Here is a 25,361-nt window from a genome sequence, read left to right on the forward strand (position 1 = left end):
CCTTAGTAAATTATAATTCCTATCTGCTAATGGATTACTCAACCTAAATATAATTTGATATGTTCTATCTTTAGGAATTTTCATCAATTTGATTTATAACTTTTACCTCCTATACTTATGCTCTAATTTAGGCAAATTTTGCTGATAGTAATTTGTTATACCAACCATTTATGCTGAGGTAATTTTCCCAACCTTCAATAGTGATTTTGGAACTCAGGTATTTATTTGGTAATTATATAAATTCATTTACTAATTTCCTTTCTCTATTTTATACACGAAATCGGTTACTTTTAATAAAGATAAGTATTTAAACTAATTATTTGAGGTTAGGATATTTATCACAGGTTCCTCAAGGTGTCTTTTACCTTTGATAATTATCTCAAAGGTTTTTGGATTAATTTATTATTTTTCCCCTAAAAATAATGTAATTCTATTGAAATAATTAGTTAAACTAATTATCTGAAGTTAAGATAATTATCACAGGTCTTGTAAGATATGATTTACCTTTGATAATTATCTTAATGTATTTTGGATTAAGATAATTAGGTAAAATAATTATATGAGGTTAACATAATTATCACGGGTTCCCTAAGATGTAATTAACCTTTGAAAATTATCTTAAAGCATTTTGAATCAATTTGCTATTTTCCCCCTTTTGATTTGTCTTAAAAACAATGTAATTCTGCTATGATAATTAGGTAAACTAATTATCTGAGGTTAACATAATTATCACAGGCTCCCTAAGATGTAATTAACCTCTGATAAATATCTTAAAGCATTTTGAAATAGTTTGATTATTTCCCCCTTTATTTTTCTCTCAAAAATAGTATAATTCTATTATGGAAATTACTCAAAAAATTATAAGATAATTTTCCTAGTATAATTACAGTCTAACATATCTCTAATAATTAATTCAACTTAATCTAAACTTAATTAGTATAATTCCCATTAATTTATGATTAAAATGGATAATTTCAGCCCTGATAGGATATAATAATTAATTAGCTTAATATTCCTAAGCTTAATCATAATAATCAATAGAGTAGATTTAATTAAAAGAAGATTTTTGAGTATACATAGGATTAATCCTTAATTAATTAAGATAATTGTAAATAGGTTAACCTAGCTTTGCTAATTAAGAAATAATAGGGCTAATTATCGTTTAATTAACCAACTAGAGCTTGATCTCTAGTGATTTCTGCATAGAGGTCTCTCTAGATGAGAGAGAATGTGTCAAGGCTCCGAGTCTAATTTTTTATGAAGAAAGGGGGTCTTTTTATAATTTTTCTAGGCCCTGGGCTGTTCCTGGCAGGTTTCTGGCACCTCAAGCAAGGCCCCAGCTTCTAGGTAGCGCCACCTGCTGCTATATTTGTCCCAGGAAGGTTCCCCACAGCTCCACACTGCCCCCTCAGCTTCCCGAATCGATTTTGACTGATTTAACTGATTTTTAATGATGAAAATTGGAATATTAGTAATTTCTAGAACCTTAGAATAAGAAAGTCTTTGTTAATAATAATTACTGAAACCATCCAATTCTATTTAACTAATTGAAATCCTAGTGTACCCTTTCAGGGCCCGTAACTTTTCCAGATTTTATCGAAATCTGATTCTGAAAATTAGTAATCATAGTAAAGCTCTGGTTAGGATTCCAAAAATACCAATATCAGCCATGATTGAATCATTCAACTCTGGTTTTCAAGTTAATTTTACAAACTTTGTACAATTTCTAAGGTTTCAAAAACTGGAAACCTTACACCAAGTGTACTAACTATGTGTCTTATGAAAGTGACAATGTAGCCTGCTAAAATATGTAAATCAAAGGAGAAATCTGCAAAACGTTCCCATGAAGCCCACATCAGTGAAAGCTCTGACAGCGAAGAAACTAGGGCAAGGAGGGAAGCAATGAAAAAGAAATTAGTGGTAGCTCACCAAGAGGAACAACAACAAAAAAGGGCTAGATTTGAAAGAGAAAAGCAAACATATGAAAGGAGTTGCGAAGCTGCATGTGAAGACCCCAAAAAATGGAGTCCAAGGGAGATAAAGGGACCAAGAACCAAGAACCCTGCAAAGAAGGTTCTAGAGGATCCCAAAGATTTACTCGAGCGATGTATGCTGAGGCCGAAGCATTGAAGAATAAGGAAGCTCTAGAAGCTCAAAGAAAAGCAAGAGAAGAAGCAGCTGAGCAACGGAGGCAAGCAGAAGCTGCACAACAAAGTGAGTCACATCCTGAACAAGGGGAGATGTGTTAAAGAGCCTCTTCACCAACCACAGAATAAGAAGATCAGCCCATGCCAAGTCCAAGGCCTTCACCAACAGATAAATCCAATGAAGGCGAGGAAGCAAAGGAAAAAGAGCCTGAGAAACAGAATTTTGAACAACCCAAGGAAACAAAAAAACTGAAGCATGACCTTCGTCTACAACAACTCAAGCAGAAGTAGCTGCGGCATTAACAAAGCCTCAAGAAGAATCAAATGAACCAGCTACAAAGCCTCAAGAAGAAGTAGTAGAACCACCTCCATGACCACAAGCACAAACCACTGCACCAACAAAAGAGCCACAAACTGAAACGACACAAACTTCTAAACAACCCCAAGTAGAACTTGAAGACTGGGAAACCAATGGTGAGGTCATCTTGCAGGTAAATGAGTACGCAAAGCAAATGCAGTTGATGACAAACAAGATGCAAACCGCAACACTTAACCGTAGTGCCAAGGCTAATGAGCTGGAACAAGTCATTGATGCTCTACAAGGAGAGCTAGATGACAGAATGAACATCATTGAAGATCTCAAAGGCAGATTAAAGAGCTGAAAAATGAAGCAGAGCAACACCAGATTTCCAGAGAAAAACAACAAAAAGAGATGGAAGAGCTGGGAGAGCTCCTGACAAAGTTATTTGATGCATGCAAAAGCGAAGATCAACAATTGACAGAAGTAACCAATGAACTTTTAACCACTACTTTGTCGGTACAAAAGATCCAAGTGCAGTTATATGTAGCTAATGCCTCCTTGCAGTACTCCGAGCAAATGAATCAATGATCAAGCGGCATTTCTAAGACAGATAAGAGAAAACTCCATCGTAGCCTCAATCAAGGGAACATATGAAGTCTACAAGACTTTAGAAAAGAGGAACAAAGACCTTGAACTTGAGCTAAAGCTGGAAAAAACACAAAGTCGAGACCTTGCATTGATGCGGGTTCAAAGAGAAGAGCAACTGCTCGAGGAAATAGAAGAATTGAAGAGAGCCAATTAGCTGCTAAGAGAGGGACGTACAAAAACTCAGCAGGAGGCAGGAACCTCTAAACAACCAACCATCGACATACCATCATTTTCTTTTCTTGATATGGAAACACAACCATCAAAAGGGCTCATAGGAGAGTTAGAGTTTCAAGTACCAATCACTGAAGCGGAGCAAGTGCCAATGGTCTAGTTTTCTAAAGCTGAGAAAGATGCACTGAAAGAGTAGATTGTCCAGGAAGCAGATGCTGAATGGAAAGCAACAATGGATTGGGAGTTGAGAGTTCTCCAGCTCACTCCCAGCCAAATCAATGCTCAATGGCATCATGACAATCACTACCCTACCCATTGATAAAGGTGGAGCTACTGCAGGTTAAGGAAAGACTTTACAAGGATATGCAGGTAGAAGGCTCAGATGATACCCACCCCAAATGGAGAAAGAACTGGTTGAACAAGAACTCTAGATACCTAATTTTGTTCACAAGAGCACCTACAGCCATACAGAAGGACCCTACATTCTGTCCTGTATCAAGAGTAAGGACATGGCAGGCACACGATGCATTGAAGAAGACGAGGCCAACATGGCTAAATTACCTAAGACTACCAACTCGAGAGCAGGGACTAACAACCAAAGAATACATGGTGAAAACCCTAATGAGCACCATGAACTTCTTCAAGAGCCTCCCTGACCTCATATGTACAATGCTTTGTAAAATCTGCGGAATGCTGCTTACCTCATTCAAACTTTTCATGAGCGTGAGCAAGCAGGTGCACCATGGATGTCTTTCCTCGAAGGCAACAAAGGTCTATGCTATGATTTAAGTGGATAGTCTTCAGAAAAAGTCCTCTACAGCCTCTACGTCAGATGTATGCTTCTGCCATCAAGCAATATGTTGGCATTTGAAGAGGCATTCTATACAGGTTTCTTCACATGGCAGACGAAGATATTTGGGCCAGTGATCAACAACCTTACATCAAGGTTTGTTGGCTATTCAACTATTAAACTTAAAAAGAGAGTCACCATGATGTTTTTGCAAGTTCTTGATAAAGAAAGATGAATCTGATATGAAAAAGCCCTATATGCGCTTAAAGACCGCCTCACCAACCGTCAACTTGAAGACTTCTTTAGTCCATGAAACTGTGTCAAGGTACGACACAATTGAGGAGGGGGGGAATGTTAGCAACTAGCTAACTCGGATAACATTATTCGGAGCTTTTTATTGTAAAAACAATTAATCCATTTGATAAATCGGGAATGTTGTAACTCCTACTTTCCAGATAAACAGTGTAATTGGTGAGCGGAGGCTACAAGCTTCCACATTGTATCAACCTATCTTTAGTTAGAGCTCCCAGATTATTAGTTTTGACCAAAGAAACCTTAGCTAAGGTATAAAAGCCAATTTCTGTAAGTATTTTGTAAGTTTTTTTGGATAATAGAACACAATGTGAGCTAACGACACTCACTTCTCTCATTCTCGTGCTTCCTACTCCCTCCTCGGTTGTCACCTTGCAGTGCCGTCTGTTGCATTGCAACCGCAGGTAAGAGCTCTCCGCGTTGACATAAACATTTCATGGTAATTCGTAGCCTTTGGCATCGCCGACTTGCGGCCTAATTTCATCATAAGTAGGAATTTCAGCTAGAAAATTATAAAATAAGTATAGGCAGGGTATTGGGGCATCTATGCTAGGCATTTAGAAGCATTCTGGGTCGAAAACGACTAGGTCAAAAACCCGCTGATGTTAATAATCGTGATTTTTGCACTTGACTTAAAGTGAGATTTGAGACCATAAGCAAAGTGCTTAGGTCTTATAAACATGTCCTAGAAGTTTCATAACGTTTGGATGTTGTTTGATGCTGTCATGGTTATGATTTGTTTGCCAATAAGCGACTAGCTTTTGGTGATTTCGGTCATTTGAGTGTAGCTTGAGTTAGATGTGAGTTGTCTGTTGTTTTCCAAGAGATTTACAACCTCTTATAGCCTCTATGTACTAGTCGAGTCATCTTCGTCCCATGGATTGACAATTATGTTCGCGATTCTCGCTATGTCTGCAAAATAAGATAGGGGTGAGGTTAGAAACCCTTCCCACAATGTGATTTTGTAACTCTTTGAAATATAAAAAGCCCTCCACGTGAACTCGCATGCTACACTTACATATTTTGAGGTGGACCACCTGGTTAGAGAACACTTTATTTTTAGTGTAAAAGCAAGTTTTACTTTATTTGTTCAACTCTTATCTTGAATTTTTAGCCTTTGCTTGTCAATTTTAGTCATTTTAATGTAATTTAGCAAAATCTTTTCAACTTCTGAGACAATAGCTTCCTTGTATCGGCTAGGATAAGTAGGTCCCTTTTTATTACAATTTTTAGGTAATACTGTCATTTTTCACAAAATTCATGGCATAAAAAATGATTTTAAGGTTAAACTAGTAAAGTTGCTTTTTGAAAAGCGCCCAAAAGCACAAAAAGCAAAAAAAGTGCAAAAAGTAGAAAAAAACTTTTTCCAAAATTAAACTATGGCTTCAATGGACCTAGTAGATATAGGAAATGGCACTACCGTTAGCTACCAAGCTAACATATGCTACCGTTTGAAGATCATGTAGCACCACCCTTGTAAAGTTTTCCATACTTAGCCACTTAAGATTGTTGTTTGGACTTGTAATTTTTTATTATTATGCATGTATACATGAGCAATCATTATTGAGTTAGAGCTACAATCTTCCCCCACCTTGTACTTGTCATATTTATTAGCACTTATGCTATGAATTTTTCAGCCATTTTGGACCAAGGACCAATCCTTAAAACTTGAGCCAAGTATAATAGTCAACTGTGTAGCCTAAGTTTTTAGTTTATTAATGAGAAGCTTTTTCTCAACATACAACAATGATATGTGTGTATCTGTGGGCTTTATTTACTCTTTTCTTCCTAATATGACATTGCACTTTGATTCAGAGAATGGCTACATGTTGTCAAGTGAAGGATCTTTACATTGATGTAAGTCTCTCATGTTGTTTCTTAAATTGGATTGTGAATCCCTATGGGCTATTTGGTGTCATAACTTGCCATTTAGGTATCCATTTGACTAAAAACACCTGACCTACCAAAATTAGGGGTAAAGTTGAGTTTCATTTTTGTAATTGACCAATATTTGGATATTTTGAGATCATAGGAATAGCTATCCTAGTCTTGATTATCATACCGACATGTTTTGGCTACATTTGGATATCATTTAATTTGACAAAACGGTTGAGATTGACTTGCGGTCATAGTCTAGCCTTTGATGATTTTGGGGTCATTCAAGAGTGGGTATATGATTTTAGCTTGCGTTGATATTGCTTTCCAAGGACTTAACAAGTTCTTGTTACCTCCATGCCCTAACTGGGTCTACTATGTCCCCTGTATGGACATTATTGTTAGGTTCTTGTTATATCTACAACAAGATTAAAGTAGAGTGTGGGAAACCGTTTAACATTTGGTGTTGTTATTGGAGACGTAGCTACCTAAGCTATTGAAAATGTCCACCCATAGTTGTTCTCTCTTCAAAACTTCTTCTATTTCATTCTAGAGTAATCTTACCTGTCGCACATAGGTGACCATTGGTCTGGTTATCTGTGTTTAGGGATTGGGGATATTAGGGTAGCAGCCAAAGGCCTATAGATAATGATTTAAATTTGTGTCATAGTCACTCAAGACCTTGGGAAAGAAAAAGGGATACCCCCCCTTATTTGCAAAAGACCAATATTGTGATACTAGAAATTTGTGGTGAAATTGGACGTTGAATGTGCATTTTTCTTTCACATGGAGAGTACATAGTACATAGCAAATTTTGGACAATTTGGAATTCAAAACAGAGACCGGTAGAGAAAACCAATAAATATTTTTTACATCAAATCAAAATTGCACAAATGGGACATACGTGAACTCATCAGATAGTGAACCATCATTGCTGTAAGTTTGGACAAAATTTGGGATAACATACCAATATTGCAATACTAGTCTTTTGGGCCAAAAATAGACACTATTACAAGGTTTTGGGCGTACAATGTGTACATATGTTGCAAATAGCACATAGGTGAATTTAAATCAAAATCTGGAAGGTACTAAAGTTGGCATTTAAAAAACGTGCATCAAGCAAAACTCTCACTAGATTTAAATCTCCAAGAAGATATTAAACTACTGTTCATAAGGGGGTTATTTGACTTGGCAGTCTTGTAGATACACTTGAGCACTTCCAAATATACTATTTGCAAAAAAAAAAAAAACCCACAAGAGACCATGTTACAAGAAAAGAAAGGCCTCAAGACTAGGACCTTTTGATAGATTTCAAACCTTGAACGGGGAGTTTCTAGCCCAAAACTAGGTCCTATACATAGTGTAAATATAAAACCTCAATACTCCTAATTTAAAGTTTTTAATTCAAAATTGGAGCATTTCTAGATATGGTGGTTTGTGAAAGAAGATTGGAATCCAAAAATTGATGTGGATTGATGAATACTTGGTAATCAAGCAAGCCAAATAAACTCCAAAATTCACTAGTCATCTACAAACTTTATGGAACTTAGGTCAGGCTGAGTGCTAGGAAACCTAGATTCAATAAGAGATTCACCAAGTTGGGCTTTGATAGAAGAGAATCTCAACTAGGGTGAAAGATTGACAACAATCTTTGAGGAGGAATTTGAGTTATAGTTTTAACACTAGTTGGCCTCCACATCAACTAATTCTAGATCTGAGACAACCTTTAGGTACCTAAGTGGGATGATGTGCTAAATGAAGAATGAGCATTAACCTCACATTTACATACACCCATTGGATAAGTATGTAGTTAAAGATTGATGACCATGACACTGAGTTTGAGTCACAATTTTTGACTTGAAAATAAGGAGATTACTACATGGACCATAAGGATACAAGGTTTCTTAAGATAACAATCACAACAATGTTAGTGTTTGGGGATAATTTGTAGTATCGATACAACCAACTAAGCTAGCACCAACATGGCATTAAGAGAGGACATACTTGAAAAACAACTTCAATTGGGCGGAGCTAGTTATATGATTTCTCATTTGGGAATTTCCAAGAAAGTTAAAACTGCTAGTGAGTTAGAGAGTGTTAGTGTTGGACACACCAACATAGACTTTATCACAAAAATATCCCACTTAAAGGCCAATGTGGCCCTAAGTGACCAAAGATCATGAATCATGATAGTGGTTTCACCCCACACTTACTAGCTCTATGCAATGTGCAAACCATTCAAAAGCTAGGCTCTTCATAAGAGCATCTACACAGGGTTGTCGTTAGTGTGAACTTCAAATGCAATGTCTAGGATTGTAGCCACTATTGCGTGCATGAGATTGAGGAATATGGAATCTTAGCCATCTTAGCCAACTCGGCATTTGATTTAGGAGAATCATCCTTGATAAGTTTCACACATTCTAGCATTGGGATACTTGATGCCTTTCCCATCTGCATAATAAAATGTTGCAAGAACCTACAAATATATGATTTCTAAGGTAATTCAAGAATCCCCTTGGAACTATCATGCTTGATATGCATACCAATAAAGTGACTAGCTTCTCCCAAATCCGTCATAGAAATTTTTGACTTAACGTTTGCTTTAAATTGGCAATTTTGTGAGAGATCTTCCCAAAACTTAGTGCGTCATTGACATGTAACACAAGTAGAGTGAATGAGCCATCATTGAGGTTCTCTGTGTACAAATAGTGATCCTCTTGTATATCCATAAGACTGCATACATATATCAAATTTTTGATACCATTTCTTGGATCCTTGCCTCAAGTCATATAGCTTTGTTTTGATTTTACATACAAACTCTTCTTTGCTTGGCTTAACAAACCCATTCATGTTCCTACACGTATACATCTTGTTGGAGATGAAAGTCATCTTCACATCCATTTGGACTAAATCCTCCAAGTTTGCAATCGCTCTACTAATCTAAGAATCATACACAAAGTAGTCAACTTCACCACAAGTGAGAAGGCTTCATCAAAATCTACACCTTTTTGCTACTTGAAATCCTTAGAAACTAATCTTGCCTTGTCCTTAGGATTTGGATCTCTCGATGTAAAATTCTCTCTGTAAACCCATTGCAAGGTAAATCTTTCTTTCTCTCATGAAATTTGACCAAGTCCCAAGTCTCATCTTTGACAATTGATTCATATTTTATTTGCATATCTAGCTCCCTTTATACTTTATCATCCATCTGCATGGATTCTTGGAAGCAAGACTATTCTTTACAGTCACTCAACATGACATAATCCACACTTGGATGAAACCACTTAAGTGGGTGTGAGGCTCTAGGAATGGTTCTCTATAGTCAGTGAACATGAAGTAATCCACACCTGGATGAGACCACTCAAGTGGATGTGAAGATCTGCTAGAGCATCTCAAACCATGACCACTACTCTGTGCTCTCTCTAAAGCATTGCTAGTGAAAGGCTCCTCACTAGACTTCTGAGCTGTTAACAAATTTGAGGCAACATTCTCAAATATGACACTTTTGTACTCAATCTCTTTTACAAGCTTCTTATGCATCTTTGATTCATTAAAGATTCACATGTGATCTAGCAATAATATTGCTAGGTTCAGGGTGCTAGAGATGATAGTCCATCTCTCCGTCTGGACCATATCCAACAAAGATGCATTTGTGTGAATTTGAATTGAGCTTCTTTCTAAGATCCTTTGGCACATGAGCATATGCATCACAACCAAAGACACATAAATGATCATAGTGTGGCTTCTTGCATGACCACAACTCTAAAACTTAAATAATACCTCATCATTATGTTTCAAAGGGTAAACCCACACCTTCCAAATAGAATCATCTATAAATGTTACAAAGTAACTAGAGACTTGGTCATACAATCTCCAGTGGCTCAACATGCCTTATATGCAATGGCTAATGAAAAGTCTTAGTTTTCTTGTTATAAATACAATGTTCATATATATAAAAATCACTAAAACTCAACACTAGAAAATAACCAAAATGTGCTACATTTTTCATTTCCTTGTGGCTCATATCGCGCACGAATGTGATGTGTGTGCGGAGAGAGAGAGAGAGAGAGAGAGAGAGAGAGAGAGAGAGAGAGAGAGAGAGAGAGAGAGAGAGAGAGAGAGAGAGAGAGAGAGAGAGAGAGAGAGAGAGAGAGAGAGAGTACACAGGATGTGGGTGGAGCTCCCAAATATCATTGTATGAGCACAATGTGAGAATGAGTGAGAGCTCCTTATTCTTTGTATGTATAAAGAATAAGGAGATAAATGTGGGTGGCTGGACACTGGCCAGTAGACACAGACAAAGCACGATGAGGCACACCGCCTTTACCCAACATTCTCCCACTAAAGGTTGTGTGCCAATAAGTGACAATAAGACTAGCCTACAACTAGTATATACAAGAGGTGAGAGAAGACAGATCTCAACGTATGCCCACTGGCTTACTCCAAAAATTCTCTAGTGTAGATACAACATGTATACCACTAGGGCTAGAGCCATGATGACACTCCTGATGCAGGTATCAAGTGATGACCTGCATGGCTCCACAATGCACAATGTCTGTGTCAGTGATTGCACAATTGACAACTCCCACTGCAAATGCAGCAACCACATAAGCAAGATCAAGTCTCGAGACTAAAAGGTCAGACATAAGAGACCCAAAAGCCAACATAACATGCACTATGTGTGCCAACCTAAAGTGATGACCTGCATGGCTCCACAATGCACAATGTCTTTGTCAGTGATTGCACAATTGACAACTCCCACTGCAAATGCAACAACCACATAAACAAGATCAAGTCTCGAGACTAAAAGGTCAGACATAAGAGACCCAAAAGCCAACAAAACATGCACTATGTGTGCCAACCTATCCCTGTAAGCAACCTTAGTGCCATATGCATCCTCATCAGGAACCACCTGACTATGCATCACCATGGCAACATCATTTGGCAAAGGCATATCTATTGAGAGTGACTGCAAAACCAAAAAATTAGCACCACTGCAATCACACATAGTTGTCTGAAGGACACTGTCAACCTCAAATGTATCAAACGCATCATAGAACAATGCATCGGTCTCTGGCTCAATTGATGTCACCTCAACTGATGACTGACAAAGCTGTGCATCCCCAAAGATACCATTGTCTACGTGAACGTCACCACAAGACAAATCACAATCTGATCTTCATGCAGCACATCCACAAAAGAGACATGCCTCGTCTTTCACTCCAAACATGGCTACAAATAGACAGAGACTACACTATCTTGTGTGAAAAATACGCAAAGTGTATACCATACCACTCCTAGCACCTCTCGCTATCACTAGTGATCTCCTATGTATCTGGAATGACCGCTCTCTAAGCAATACACAATGGCCACGATTCTGCGAAGACTGACGCACTGAAATGAGACTCTGGCTAATTCCTGGTACATAACGTACATCTCGTAGCATAAGCAATGTACCGTTAGATAAAGACATGCATACATCTCCAGCACCCTCTATGTCATATGCTAAACCATCAGTAAGTTGCACACAACTAAGTATCCAACTAGAGAAAGAGAAAAACAAATCACGACGTGGTATCACATGAAAGACTGCATGCTTGTGTAGTAGAGAATGCATAGACAATGTGCTATCCCAAGACACAAAGTAGTCTAAAGGCAAGCTAGACTCAAAAGTGACATGCCTGTCAAATGCATACTCTCTAGCATTTCTCCTCATAGTAGCACCATGCATCTGCCTCTTCCGCTGCCTCATACGTCTAAAGCAACAACATCTAATATGCCTATCGTGGCCGCGAGAACCGCCTCTAACCTGAAGCGTCTCTATGTCCATGCCAAAACTATGGCAAACAAAGTGGGAGGTAACTCGACCACTACACAATACTCAAAAGCATGATAAATTGCATCAAAATCGATGCTCACATATGCATAAAACAACTCCATAATCTGCAAACTTTGCAAGCATAAACTGGGACAAATAGCTCAACCAAGCGTAAAGCATATAACCATATACGCAAGTAGAGAACAAACCAGCTCAAAACGCATCCCACAAGAGAAACTGCTTGCAAATATCTGCAAAAACCTGTGAAACCTGTGACTAGCCTGTATTGTAGCCACACAAGCATACACAAATTCTCACTCCTGCGAGAGTGGGTATAAGAACACCAAATTGTGTCCAAACTAACAAAACTTGTCAAAGTGAGAGTAAACACTCGATCAATGTCAAAGTGGGAATATATCGACCATTATACCATCAGAGAGCAAACTACGAATACACACAAACCATGGCGAGAATCTGGGAAATATCTGATAGAGTTTCCCCTGAAAACTGAGCAAAAACTCAAGCATAATCTCACCAAATACGCACGGCAATAGACACTATCTTAATAGCAAAATCCACAAATGGTCTACGTGCAATGCCAAAAGCCTGGTAAACTGGCTCACTCCTTACCAAGCAGCTCTATGGACGTGTATCTTTCCAAAAACACTACAAACTTGTAGACCTACTACCCGCAAGCTATGGCTAGCTCAAAATATATCCGTATAATGCATGCATAGCATGAAACTTCACAAAACTGTGCTAAAATAGCTCTCTGAAATGCCCCACACAGTGAAACAATGCGCATAAAACCGCATCCGAATGTGTAACGATCTAAAATTCACATCCCAAAGCACCACTTGAATACAAAAGAAACAAGGTAAATTCTCTTTCAAATAGCACCACAGTGTGCCATACATAGCCAAAGATGCAAACCGCATCACTCTCACACTGTAGGAATCAAACTGTAAAACCTCGGTATGTTGAGATTGTTGAAAGGCCGCTGCAAAAAATTCAGCACTCAAAAGTTTAAAATTTTGATATGACCAGCGCATTTGGAACGTACCAAAACCTCAGGGTAGACTCCTGGATCACATGTATCCGAGTCCGGGTGTGAGAGATATGCCAAAAACCTCTGTTTTTGGCCCAAAAATGCAGCATAAACTTGCTATTGTTGCACCTGCTATAATTCAAATGAGAATTTCAAAAAATTGACATTACCAATGTGTCCAAAATGTGCCAAAACCCCAACCTAGACTCCTAGATAGTATCCATCCAACTCCGTGTGATGGAGATATGCAAAAAACACTATTTCGGGAGCCAAACACAACAAAAACGAGCTACAACACTCCTTGTTCCTGCTCTTTTTCTACAAAATTCAGCAATGGCTTGTTACACAAGCTCTATAAAAGCTTAATATACATGTCTAAGCTGAGATCTGACACCATCGAGCCGTATCCACCGTCGTCAAGCTCAAGCTGCCATAGCCGAGCTCTGTCGCTTCGGTCTTGATGGGAAGCCGTCGCACGAGCATCACCAAAGCTCTGATACCAATTGTGAGTGCACAAATGTGGTGCATGTGGGAGAGTTACAAGGGGAGAGAGAGAGAGAGAGAGAGAGAGAGAGAGAGAGAGAGAGAGAGAGAGAGAGAGAGAGAGAAAGAGAGAGAGAGAGTACACAGGATGTGGGTGGAGCTCCCAAATCTCACTGTATGAGCACAATGTGAGAATGAGCGAGAGCTCCTTATTTTTTGTATGTATAAAGAACAAGGAAATAAATGTGGGCAGCCGGACACTCGCCAAACAGACATGGACAAAGCATGGTGAGGCACACCATCTTTACCTAAAATTGACTATGGCACAACTCAATAGATGGCAATGTTAGGAAATATGACGTAGCTAAATAGATATTTGAGTAGATTACTTAATGGAGAGAGATAGATTTCACACACAAGAGATTATAGAGTGGAGAGAGAGAGAGAGTACACACGATATATGTGGTTCACCCAATGTGGGCTATGTCCATGGGAAAGCAGCCAATCAATGGCTTTAGTACTTCAAAACAAGAAGTAGTTTACAAAGGGATTATACCCTTAATAGAGCTCCTGCCTTGCTTTACTCTCACCACCTCACACTCACCTTGTTACATCAACTTCACAGACTATTTAATTTGTCTAGAAATGGCCTCCTTTTATAGGCCAAAAGGCCTGCCCTCTCTCATGAGAGGCAGCCATGTGTAGCCGCCCTTGTGTAGATAAGTCAAAATCGGACCCTCCAATCTGCCCATGTGTGGCCGCCCTTGAGAAGACAAGTCCACTTTTGAATTCGGCCACCGGCCACACCGGCTATTGACTTCCGACCACCCGCCACTAGCTATTGACTACCGGCCATTGGCCAACCGACCGGTCATTTTCCGACCACTTTTCGGCCGCCGTCCGGCCATAATTCTGGCAAAAAGGAATATTCGGGCGAAGGGAAAAAAGTCTGAATTTTTGGCTGCTGTGAAAATTTTGGTTTTCAGTGAGTGATTTTCCTTCACGCACGATGGCTTCTCCTCATAATGGGAGCCTTACAAATGTGCGTTTTTACCACAGAAAATTACAAGGGGGAAATCAGGCTCCATACTTAACAGGCAGTTTGGTCAGGTATATAAATAATACCATCTTTTACAAAAGATACATGCATGGAGTACAAAGTACCATGTTTTTTTACCTTTGAGAACTACAAGCTTTCCCTTGAGAACTCTATGAACAATTTTCAAACATAGTTGTGTATCCCACTTCATTTAGATGTCCTACAAAGATTAGACTCTTAGCTAACTCAAGAACATGTTTAACATTATTTAACATAAATTCCATGTCACTTAAAAGTACCAATTTATTTTTTCAATTTCAATGATCTCAAGTTCATAAGAATCACCCAATTTGTCTATACCTTGATAGGCTTCACATAAGACAAAAATCACCGTCTATGAGATGTAACATGGAAACTCTCACCAAAATCTATAATCCAATTTTGTGCATAGCTACCATCTTCTGCAACAAGGGCATCTACAATAATATTTGAGGTGAAAAGCAAGATGCATGAGATATGAGTCATTTTGAGAACATCATGAGTCTTAGGAGACTCTACAAAGTTTATTTCCTCAAGCTTAGCCTTTCCCTTTTCATCATTGTTAGACTTCTTAGTCTCTTTAAAATTTTTGTCTCTTGTGTGCAACATGACAATCTTTCTTCATACGCCTCCTCTTATGAAAATAATAGCACTCAACATTATGCATGCTATGAGACTAACTATGAGAGTTCTTGCAATCCATAGATTTGGCACGATCGTAAGTGTAAACTCTCTCTTTGCAAGAATGAGCAACATAAATGAAAGATACCCTTGCCCAAGGGTCTATGCACAAAATATATAATTTACACCTTTATAAAATTTTCAATATACATCAAAGTTGCGGAAGCATTTGCATAGGGGAGGAGATCTCAGTACCTGACCTAGCATGGAGTTTAGGCCATGAGCGGACTGCATCCAAAGGCATCTAGCGACTAGTGCTACCCTTGAATGGGTGTTATGGATGAAACCATACTCAAGAAAAATAACATTGTGGAGGATGAATATATGTGTACACCGCATTGCGAGAGAGAGAGAGAGAGAGAGAGAGAGAGAGAGAGAGAGAGAGAGAGAGAGAGAGAGAGAGAGAGAGAGAGAGAGAGAGAGAGAGTCATAATAACTAAAATATGATTCTCCTAAATGATTTTCTCATGTTAAACTGATCATTTAATATGGGGAAGTACTAGGGGAGAAAAAGATAGAATATTGGTTAAGCTGGCAGACCGGCCACAATAGGGATCCAAAGGAGGGAAATAGGGATCCAAAGGGGGGGGGGGTATCTGCAAAAGAGCAATGTGCAAACAATGGGCTTCAAAGACCCTAAGGTTCAGCCCATTAAGACTTCTAAAATGCTAAGGTTCCAAAATTCAATGTGAAGTCCAATGGTCAAACCTTAGGGAAATTGGATGCCTTTGAGAAGACCAAAAAAGTCTTTGCAAATACCTAGATGGGAGGGGGAGATCCCTTCTAGTAGGGGATGAGAGAGAAACACACTCTTGCAAGCCCTTTACACAAAGGGAATAGGGGACACATGTCAACTCCCTAGCCCAGTTCCCCCCAAGATGCATTCAAATCCTATTGGATGGCCATAGAGGTGGACCAATGAGAATTAGGCTAGAGTACTTTTAGTTTAATTATTTAAAAACACTTGATAAAATAACCAATAGAAATTGACCTTTCTAGAAGAATATTGGATAGTCTCCCAAGGGGTCCAATGAGCATTCAACAGCCCAATGGCTTACCTGATTCCTATTGGCCAGACGACTAAGGGGTCCAATGAGAGATTTCATTGATTTATTGAATTACCTAAAGCTCTCACAAAAGGGGAAAAGGGGACACATGTTAGAAGGCTAGCCATAATGCTTCTAAATTCTTATTGTCTAAGGGTGGCATGATCCAATGGGATGCTAGCATGAGTAAAATGCAAGAGGGGTCGACCAAGAGAGAGAGGGGGCTGATTTTGGCAAGGCATTATCATACACACACTCACACAATTCTCATGTGTGAAGCAAGAAGACTCTCTCTCCTTCTCAAGCTTTAATGGAAAGCTCATCGTCTACTCCAAGCTTGTGACAAGGGAGGCCTAAACCAACAACTCTTGGCTTTGTGATGCAAATCCAACCAAGAGCCAAGCTTCAATGCATGCTCATCTCCTCTACCATGCTAATTACTAAGCTATGCTAATCTTTTATGAGTGATTACGTGAGGAGATATACGTCTTTCTCGTAAGAATACTCCTTCTTCCTCTCAATCTACTCTCATACCCCACTAGCTCCCCAAGGGATTCACTTACACTTATGGGGGGACGTCACCTGAGTGCAACCATATAGGAAAACCCCCTATCTATGAACCCTATAACAATAGTCCTAGCCCCTATCTATAAATGCTAAAGTGGTTATATACCCCCCTTTCTACGGTGTTTGTATATTCAACTTAACCACCTCTTTAATATATATACGGATTGTAGATATTGTCATCTGTTAAAAAAATTCTAGGGTTTCATTCGTACATTTCCACTAGTTTCAAAATCTCATCATAAGTATGTCTCCTATTGAGGAGGATTGCTACAAGGGTTGTAAGGCTTCAAAATGGAAATAAAACTAAAACCTCCATATGGATAAATTCTCTAGATATCGATTACAATACTAGCATGATCTCCAATAAAAGCATCACCAAATCTTGAGAAAAGTGTCGTAGATCTTCAAAGCCCTCCAAAGCTTGTTTTAACCTGCAAGAAATCATCGATTCAAACTAAGCTTCTTTCTAGTTTTTTTTTGGAAAAAAAATTGAAGTAAAATTCTTTTAGATCAGGTCTCTTTTATGTTTATCAGTATACATTTAAATACATGTAAGACTAAATTACTGATGTAGAACATGATACCTTTCACGTAGTCATTGAAGATCTTACAATCATCAGCATCAAGTTGATATTTCCTTGTCTCCAAATCATATGATAAATTAGCAATGGAAATCACCGATTCCAAGGGGACACATTGATTGTTGATAAGATCATAAGTGTAGCTCCTTGTTCCCTTTGCTTTTTGATACCATGATAAATGTATCTCCACATTAGGAGGGCGATCAAGAAGATCAATTGGAACTCTTACCTCTTTCATAGCATAGCCCATCTTTCTTCTCATTGCCATAACCCTGCCCAAGTACCAGGTACCTTTTGTCACACCATGACTCGTACTCGCAAGTTTTCCTTTCCTTCGACACATAGAATTCTCCTTTAAAGAGGTGCTTTCAAAAAAAAACAACACAGTCTGAGCCTACTTCAAGTCATCTGCCTGTCTGAAACTTTTGTTTCATATCAATTGAGAAGAAAATCCCACTTTTCACCCTGGTAAGTCTATCCTTGGACAATGTAGGGTTTCCATTCGACTGACTGACAAGAGTACTCTTGCAGATTTACTTTCCATCAATTTCCATAAAAGGGGATATATCACCTGCAATCTTTTCCTCTTCATTGATTATAGAGTCCATACATGACGCAATTCAGACTCAGCCACACAAAATTCATCTTCAACACATACACTCATTTCAAATCTTTCCTTGGTGATCTCAAGAGAAATATCATCTACGTTATCTGTTTCTAAGAGTTCAAGTAGGACGCTTGTATCAAATAGATATGAAAATCTCTTTCTTCCCACCCTTCATGCAACCAAGATTCATCTTGCATACCTAACAAGACACAAATAACCTTCTCTTCTTTAAAACCCTATTTTAAAGCATGTACTATATGCTCACCTGTAGCCACAGAGGTAAACTATCCAAGATCAACCGTTCCAATACCATGTGCATGGTTCATACTAGACCATATGCTTTCTTGTTTGGAGTGGGGAGCTGGAAAAAAAAGTGTCTCTCTTGATTTCATCTTGGAAATTTTGTTTAGTGCTCCTGCACTACTTAATAAGTCATATCCATCATAACATCTTTCATTCCTGACCATGCCACCAACTTTGCTAAAGAAATTCTCGCAAGCATCAGAACCAATTGAAGAGAATGGAACTTTTAGCTTATGATACTTCTCTCTGAATACTTTAACCAAGAGAACCACAAAGTGACATTGATAATTGGATATCCAAAACGGTCTCTCTACTCCTCATGAAGTTTTGTTTTAGAGTATATGCATCGTGGTTCATGATCCATGTTTGCCAGATCTTGGAGACATATATAGAGACTCTCTCGATTGTGGCTTCATCGTCATTGACCAACCACATCTCCTCTTTCTTCGTTGATATCGGAAGCATTCTAGAACCACCTAAGAAACGAAACTCATCAATGGTAACTCCCCCATATTGAATCTCGTGCCTTAAGTCTTTGTATGTTCCACCTCCTTCAAAAGGACAAATCCCAAAACTAAATTTTCTCCTTCTACATTGTGCAACATAACTACAACCTCCTTGCTTGCCATGTTGTAAACTTGCTCTAATAAAATATGACAACCACACAAGAAAAAATGTAAGAAAGTGGCAAAACAACACTAAAGAGAAATACTTAACCATCTCTCTCTCTCTTTCTCTCTCTCTCTCTCTCTCTCTCTCTCTCTCTCACACACACACACACACACACACACACACACACACACACACACACACACACAATAGAGTTTGAATTGTGGTGGTATTAACACTTATTAACACTATTATTGACGACGCAAAAATGAGTAATCATTGCAAACAAAAGACATTCTAGAATAATAGATTGACGATACAAATTTTTAAACAATTCATAGTTTATTACAAGGAACGCGACTTTTTATGACTTATAGCCTTTCAAGGACCATTGTCGAAGATGTGTTAGCTCTATCAAAATATGTAACTTTATAGTAGTCAATTAAATGCAAGCTAAACTTCAAGAACAACAATCTCATATTCTCCTTCCACCGCTCATTGTCATCAACAAAGATTAAGCAATACACGGGTTGGCGGTCTCTCCCTTCCAAATAAGAAATTTTCTTTTATAGGCCACACCATCATTCCCTCTATATTAAGGCCTGCATTTTCAATTAGTTGGTCGACTACTATCTCCCCTACCATTACCTACACATGCATACATACAAATATCTCATAAGAGTGTGGGAAGATATTTCCTACAAGTGTGAATGCAAATGACAAACCAATTAGTTTAGCACTCCATGTGACATATATATATCCATAAGATTGACATTGTAATAACACTAGGTTGGGATCCTAACAATTAAGTCTATGCCACAAGTGACATCTTGGGCCTGCAGACATGTGAATCAACTTTTGTGCTTTAGGATTACTCAATAACACATGCGTCCAAGTGGATGTGTGTGACATGGGCCTCGTCATACCATGCCAAGGATCTCTTCAAGAATTCGTCCAAACCAATCAAAGAAAAGCATGCAACTTTGGGCATCAAACAGACGGTGGACTTCATTTGAGCATTCCTACAAGGTAGTGCTTGAATTTTTTCTTTTAAAATAAAAAGGGTTAAGTATTGTTTAGTGTAATCCCCCCTACAATTTTTGAGATTAACCTCAACTTTTAAATTTGAAGGTGAAAATCTACACGATTTAGAGATGTACTATAATTTAGTATAAAACACCTCAAATTTAATCAATTTGCCTATACTATTTTTCATGTGTAGGTTTACCATGTTTTTTTGAGCACTGCTTATACGTGGAGTGCAAAGTCATGGCTCACCAATGGTTTACACAAATGTGTCTCAGCTCAATATCGCACCGTTTTCAATTCCAAAAATGCCGATTGGGAGTCCCCGTGTGAAGGCCCTCTAAAGGCTTGGTTTAAAATTTCCTCTCGGCAAATTCAAGAAACTCTTGCATGCATAAAATCTTTCTTAATTTGAGGTCATCTTTATAGGATCATCATCCTTTCGTTGGGAATCAAGGGCCTGCTGAGATAAGCGCAACAAATACCAGCGAGCCCTGTCTCAGCAGCCGACTAATCAACGAGCTCTGTCCAGATAAACGCAACAAATAAAAGCGAAGGTAGGCATTGCAATTAGGAATCTGACACAAGCAAAAGTGAATGGAGCAAGAAGAGGCAAGCGGGATGGGAGCATGCAAAGTGCCATGAGAAAGAGAGCAACCGGTCTACATCCGTGGCGGGTTCATCAGGAGGGAGTCGCATTCCAGGCACTTGTAGCTATGCCCTATGGTGAGAAGCCGGAAAGGGGAGGGTCTTTGTTTTCTATGCCAGACACAGAAAGGGGAATGTGATGTACTATGACATCAGGGGCTCTTGAGAAAGACGTTGAGCTTTGCAGTGAGTAGACATGTATGCAAAATGTGATGTACTTCTAAAAACACAAGGTCTCTTGGACTACTTTGATCGCAACCCATATGTGGTAGGGTATGATAGCAAGGAAGGGGCTCTTTTTTATGAATGTGCAATGAATATTTTTCTCCGGATTCCTACTATGCCATGCAGCAGGGGCATAACAAAGAAAGCCTTGGGCTGTTTTTGGTGAATATGTAGGGAAAGGTTTCTCCCCGGATGTCGACATGTCTTGGACTGCAGGCTGCACTTCTATGATGATATGCTCAGCAAGGCGTGGTGACTGTAAGAAAGGCTTTGAGCTGTCTTCAAAGGATGCAATAGGTGACCGTTTCTTGAGGCAAGGCTTTCTAGCAAATCTGTGCACACAGCTCCGAGTATCCGGCTTCATGGTTGCCAATGTCAAACATGAAGATTTGAGCTCATGTTCCCTGATTGAAGCTCCCTTTTTGAGGGATGAGCTGGGGAAGGCTGCACTCAGGCACTTGCTCACATCTGTTTAACTTGTGTGTGTGTGTGTGCATTGCTGCTTCAGCTAGTAAACTTACCAAAAAACTCTAAAGCTACCAGTAATACCTACAAGGAATGATGGATATGGTAAACAGTAGTTCCAAGAGGCCCCCAAAATGTGCCCGATATCTGCTTAGATGATGCTATGGTATTGGGGAGGGGTAAAGGAACATGTGCAAGAAATGGCAGCGGTAATGGCACAAAGTACACATGCATTCCAAATAGATTTGTATGTGTGTGTGTGTGTGCACTACTTGGGCATGCGCACCACAGGAGATGGAAGCCCAAAGGTGGCCAGTGGGCACTGGGATTGTGTGGAAGCCTGAAGGTGGCGAATGGGCACTGGGATAGTGGAGGGAATCTGAGGGATTGAGAATATGGAGCCTAGAAAAGGAAATTTGGAGGCATTTTTTTCTAACACCATTTTTCTCTAATTTCCAAGTGCTTCCAAATTCGATAGTGGAAAGCTAGGTAAGGTACCTATTTGAAGCAAGGGCCTGTTGTTGCTATTGCTAGGCTAGTTGCTGCCCCCCCTCACACACACACACACACACACACACACACACACACACACACACACACACACACACACACACACACACACACACACACACACACACACACACACACACACACACACACACAGAGCGAGAGAGAGAGAGAGAGAGAGAGAGAGAGAGAGAGAGAGAGAGAGAGAGAGAGAGAGAGAGAGAGAGAGAGAGAGAGAGAGAGAGAGGTGTCGGTAGTGTTAAAGAAAAATCAATTTCACAAATATACAAAATTCCCTTTAAAGTTTAGGGTAGATTCAAAGAGGAATTTTAATAATCAATATTTTTTTGGAATTCTACTCTATTTCCTCAAATTGTCCAAGCCATTTTCTCCTTCTTCTCCTCCCTTCCAATCGACTATTTTAATTCTTCAATCGGCTCAAGGTTAAGTTAAGGCACACTTTTTCCGAGCATCGGGTCGATCGCCTCTTCAACCATCCATTCTTTTCTTCAATGTTGCCCACAATCTGGCTGCCTCACCTTTCATTTCAATTTCCCATAATCCCTCCTTGAATAGTTGAATATTCTCTTTAGAAGTTCCATTAAGACCTAGGTCGCACTTGCTTCACTGTTTTGCTATCTAACAAAAGTTATTGGTTATGTAAAGGTTATGTTGGGGCTCCAAGGTTTGTAAAAATTTGGGGTTAAGTGTATTTGTGCTAGCTTTAACTGCAAAATGTCGGCTAGACTTTGAGCTTGCCTTGAAGAGAACCAAAAATTTTTCACAAGTTTTAGTGTAATTATCAACAAATAATTCAAAAATTGGCCAAAAAACTAGAAGAATTTTGAGTGTGCTCTTATTTTCTTCAGTTTACTAAAAATGTTTTTGGCAAGCCCAATGTTGGGCTCTTTTAATGTGGTCAACCACTGAAGAGCCCTTTTAGGAACGTGAGGAATAATTTGCACCTTCAATAGTCGGGTGATTGCCCAAGCAAGCCACAAGCGACATCTAAGTGCACAACTTTTACACAATGAAGGTGATCGAGCAAACCCCGAGCAGAGAGTTGGATCGCCTGCCCCTATGACTTAGCCTTATAAAATATGCCTATGAACAAATGCATATGAAATAACTGGAGGATGCCACAAATTCCCCTCACTTGAGCTACGACTCGACATTGAATTCTTGGGTTGAGATGTGGGTTTTTAATCCAAGTTAGTTGCATACATCGGACATGCGTTTGTTGATGAAAATAGAGCAATAGTTTATAGCCATATGCATATTGTACATGTGTGCTCTCGCAACCACATCTTTTGAAAGTTAAGAGCTTTCCAAAGTGCCTCTGTCATTTTTCCCTCAAATGTTGTTCGGTCCCTCAAAGTTGTTGCAGAAACTTTTTGTACGTGTTTGAATGTGGGGGAGAGATGTAGAAGCTCTATAGATTGTGAATGGCAAAATCTACTTATGCATCCTCTAGTTATATGTAAGTTGCCCGCTTCTCTGGCATTAGGTTGTTTATGCACTATCTTTTATTGAGAGCACCCACATGGGACCTTCTCTAATGTACATTGTGCTTTTTGTGCTTTCACCTTTGTCTAATCGTGCTCGTTCAGGCTCTCGCCATGCATCTTATGCATGAGATTGTTATGCTTTGGCTGTGTCTAGCTACATGATGTTGAGGAGCCTCTGTCTTTTCATGAAGCACAAAATTCAAAAAATTGGATGGCTGCCATGCAATCAAAATATGCACTTATAGAAAATGACACATGGACTTTATGTGATTTGCCTCCTGGCAAAAAGGCCATTGGTACGAAGTGGGTTTACAAGTTGAAACGCAAGCTGGATGATGAGATCGATCGCCATAAGGCTCGACTTGTTGCAAAGGGTTATGCACAGCGAAAAGGCATAGATTATGAAGAGACCTTTTCTCCCACTTGTCATTTGACTACCGTGTGTTTTCTATGTGCATTGGCAGCTCATTTTGGTTGGGATGTACATCAATCAGACATTGTTACTGCTTTCTTGAATGGTGACATATTTGAGGAAGTTTATGTAACACAGCCTCGCGGTTTTGTCATAAAAGGACAAGAAGAAAAAAGTGTGCAGATGTAAGAAGGCTTTGTATGGGTTGAAGCAATCTCGTCATGCCTGGTATGAGAAAGCTGACACTCATTTGGTCAAATGAGGCTTTCATAACAGTCCAACAGAAAGCACATTGTATGTAAAGCGTGAGGGTGATGTACTTCTCATTGTGGTTCTTTATGTCGATGATTTGCTGATCACTGGACCAAATGAGAGACATATTGCTGAATTTAAGGCTGATTTGAATGCTACTTTCAAGATGAAAGATTTGGGGCTGTTGCATCATTACTTGGGTATACAGTTTAAGTAGTGTGATGGTGGTATTGCCTCGTGTCAGAAAAGTTACATAGAGACATTGCTATGTAAGTTTGGACTTGAGGTTTGTGTCAAAAAAGTTACATAGACCTATTGCCACTCCCATGGAAACAGGTTTGAAGTTGAGTCTACATGATGCTGGCGATCCTGCTGATGTCACTCTTTACCAAACTGCTGTTGGCTGCCTCATTTTATGTATGCAACACGAGGCCGGATATTCAGTTTGCAGTCTCACAGGTCAGCAAATTTATGCATAGCCCAGGGTCTAAGCATTGGCAGGCTGTCAAGAGGATTTTCCGCTACCTTAGTGGCACTTTACATCTTGGCTTGTTTTATCCCAAGGGGGGATCATTGCCACCAGACTTACATGCTTTTTCGGACTCAGATTGGGTTGGTTGTTTTGACATGGAAGTGTCCACAAGTGGTTTTTGTTTCATGCTTGGCAGTTCATGTATATCATGGTTGAGCAAGAAGAAACCTACTGTGGCCACTTTGAGTTGTGAGGCTGAGTACATGGCAGTCTTCACAGCTACGGTTGAGTGTGTATGGATGAGACGCCTTATGGCTGATTTGGGTGTTGGATAGGACACTGCCAAAACTATTTACACTGACAGTCAGAGCGCACTGGCAGTTGCGAGGAACCCAATTTTCATGCTCGCACAAAGCACATTGAGGTGCATTACCACTATGTCAGAGAGAGGCTCTCAGTAGGAGAGATCAGCTTGGCTTATGTGCCAACAGATGACAACCTTGCAGATCTTTTCACAAAGGCATCGTCTCATGAGAAGCTTGAAGCTTTCAGCAAAGCTTTGGCTTACTCCCCCTTGTGGACTGATCATGTCCTCAGGGCATCACACTTCCCTTTACTCATGTGCCAGCTCTCATTCATCGCATCACTCTAGGGGAGATTTGTTACCATATACATGTGGTAGTGATGTGTGTGAACACACTAGGACTGCCGGGGCATTTTTTCCCTCTTTAGGAGGTTTTTCCCCCCGAGCATTGTATATACGCCCATCACTCTAGGGCTA

The sequence above is a fragment of the Adiantum capillus-veneris genome, chromosome 9, assembly GCF_014529385.1.
Source record: "Adiantum capillus-veneris isolate H3 chromosome 9, ASM1452938v2, whole genome shotgun sequence".
Taxonomy (NCBI): Eukaryota; Viridiplantae; Streptophyta; class Polypodiopsida; order Polypodiales; family Pteridaceae; genus Adiantum; species Adiantum capillus-veneris.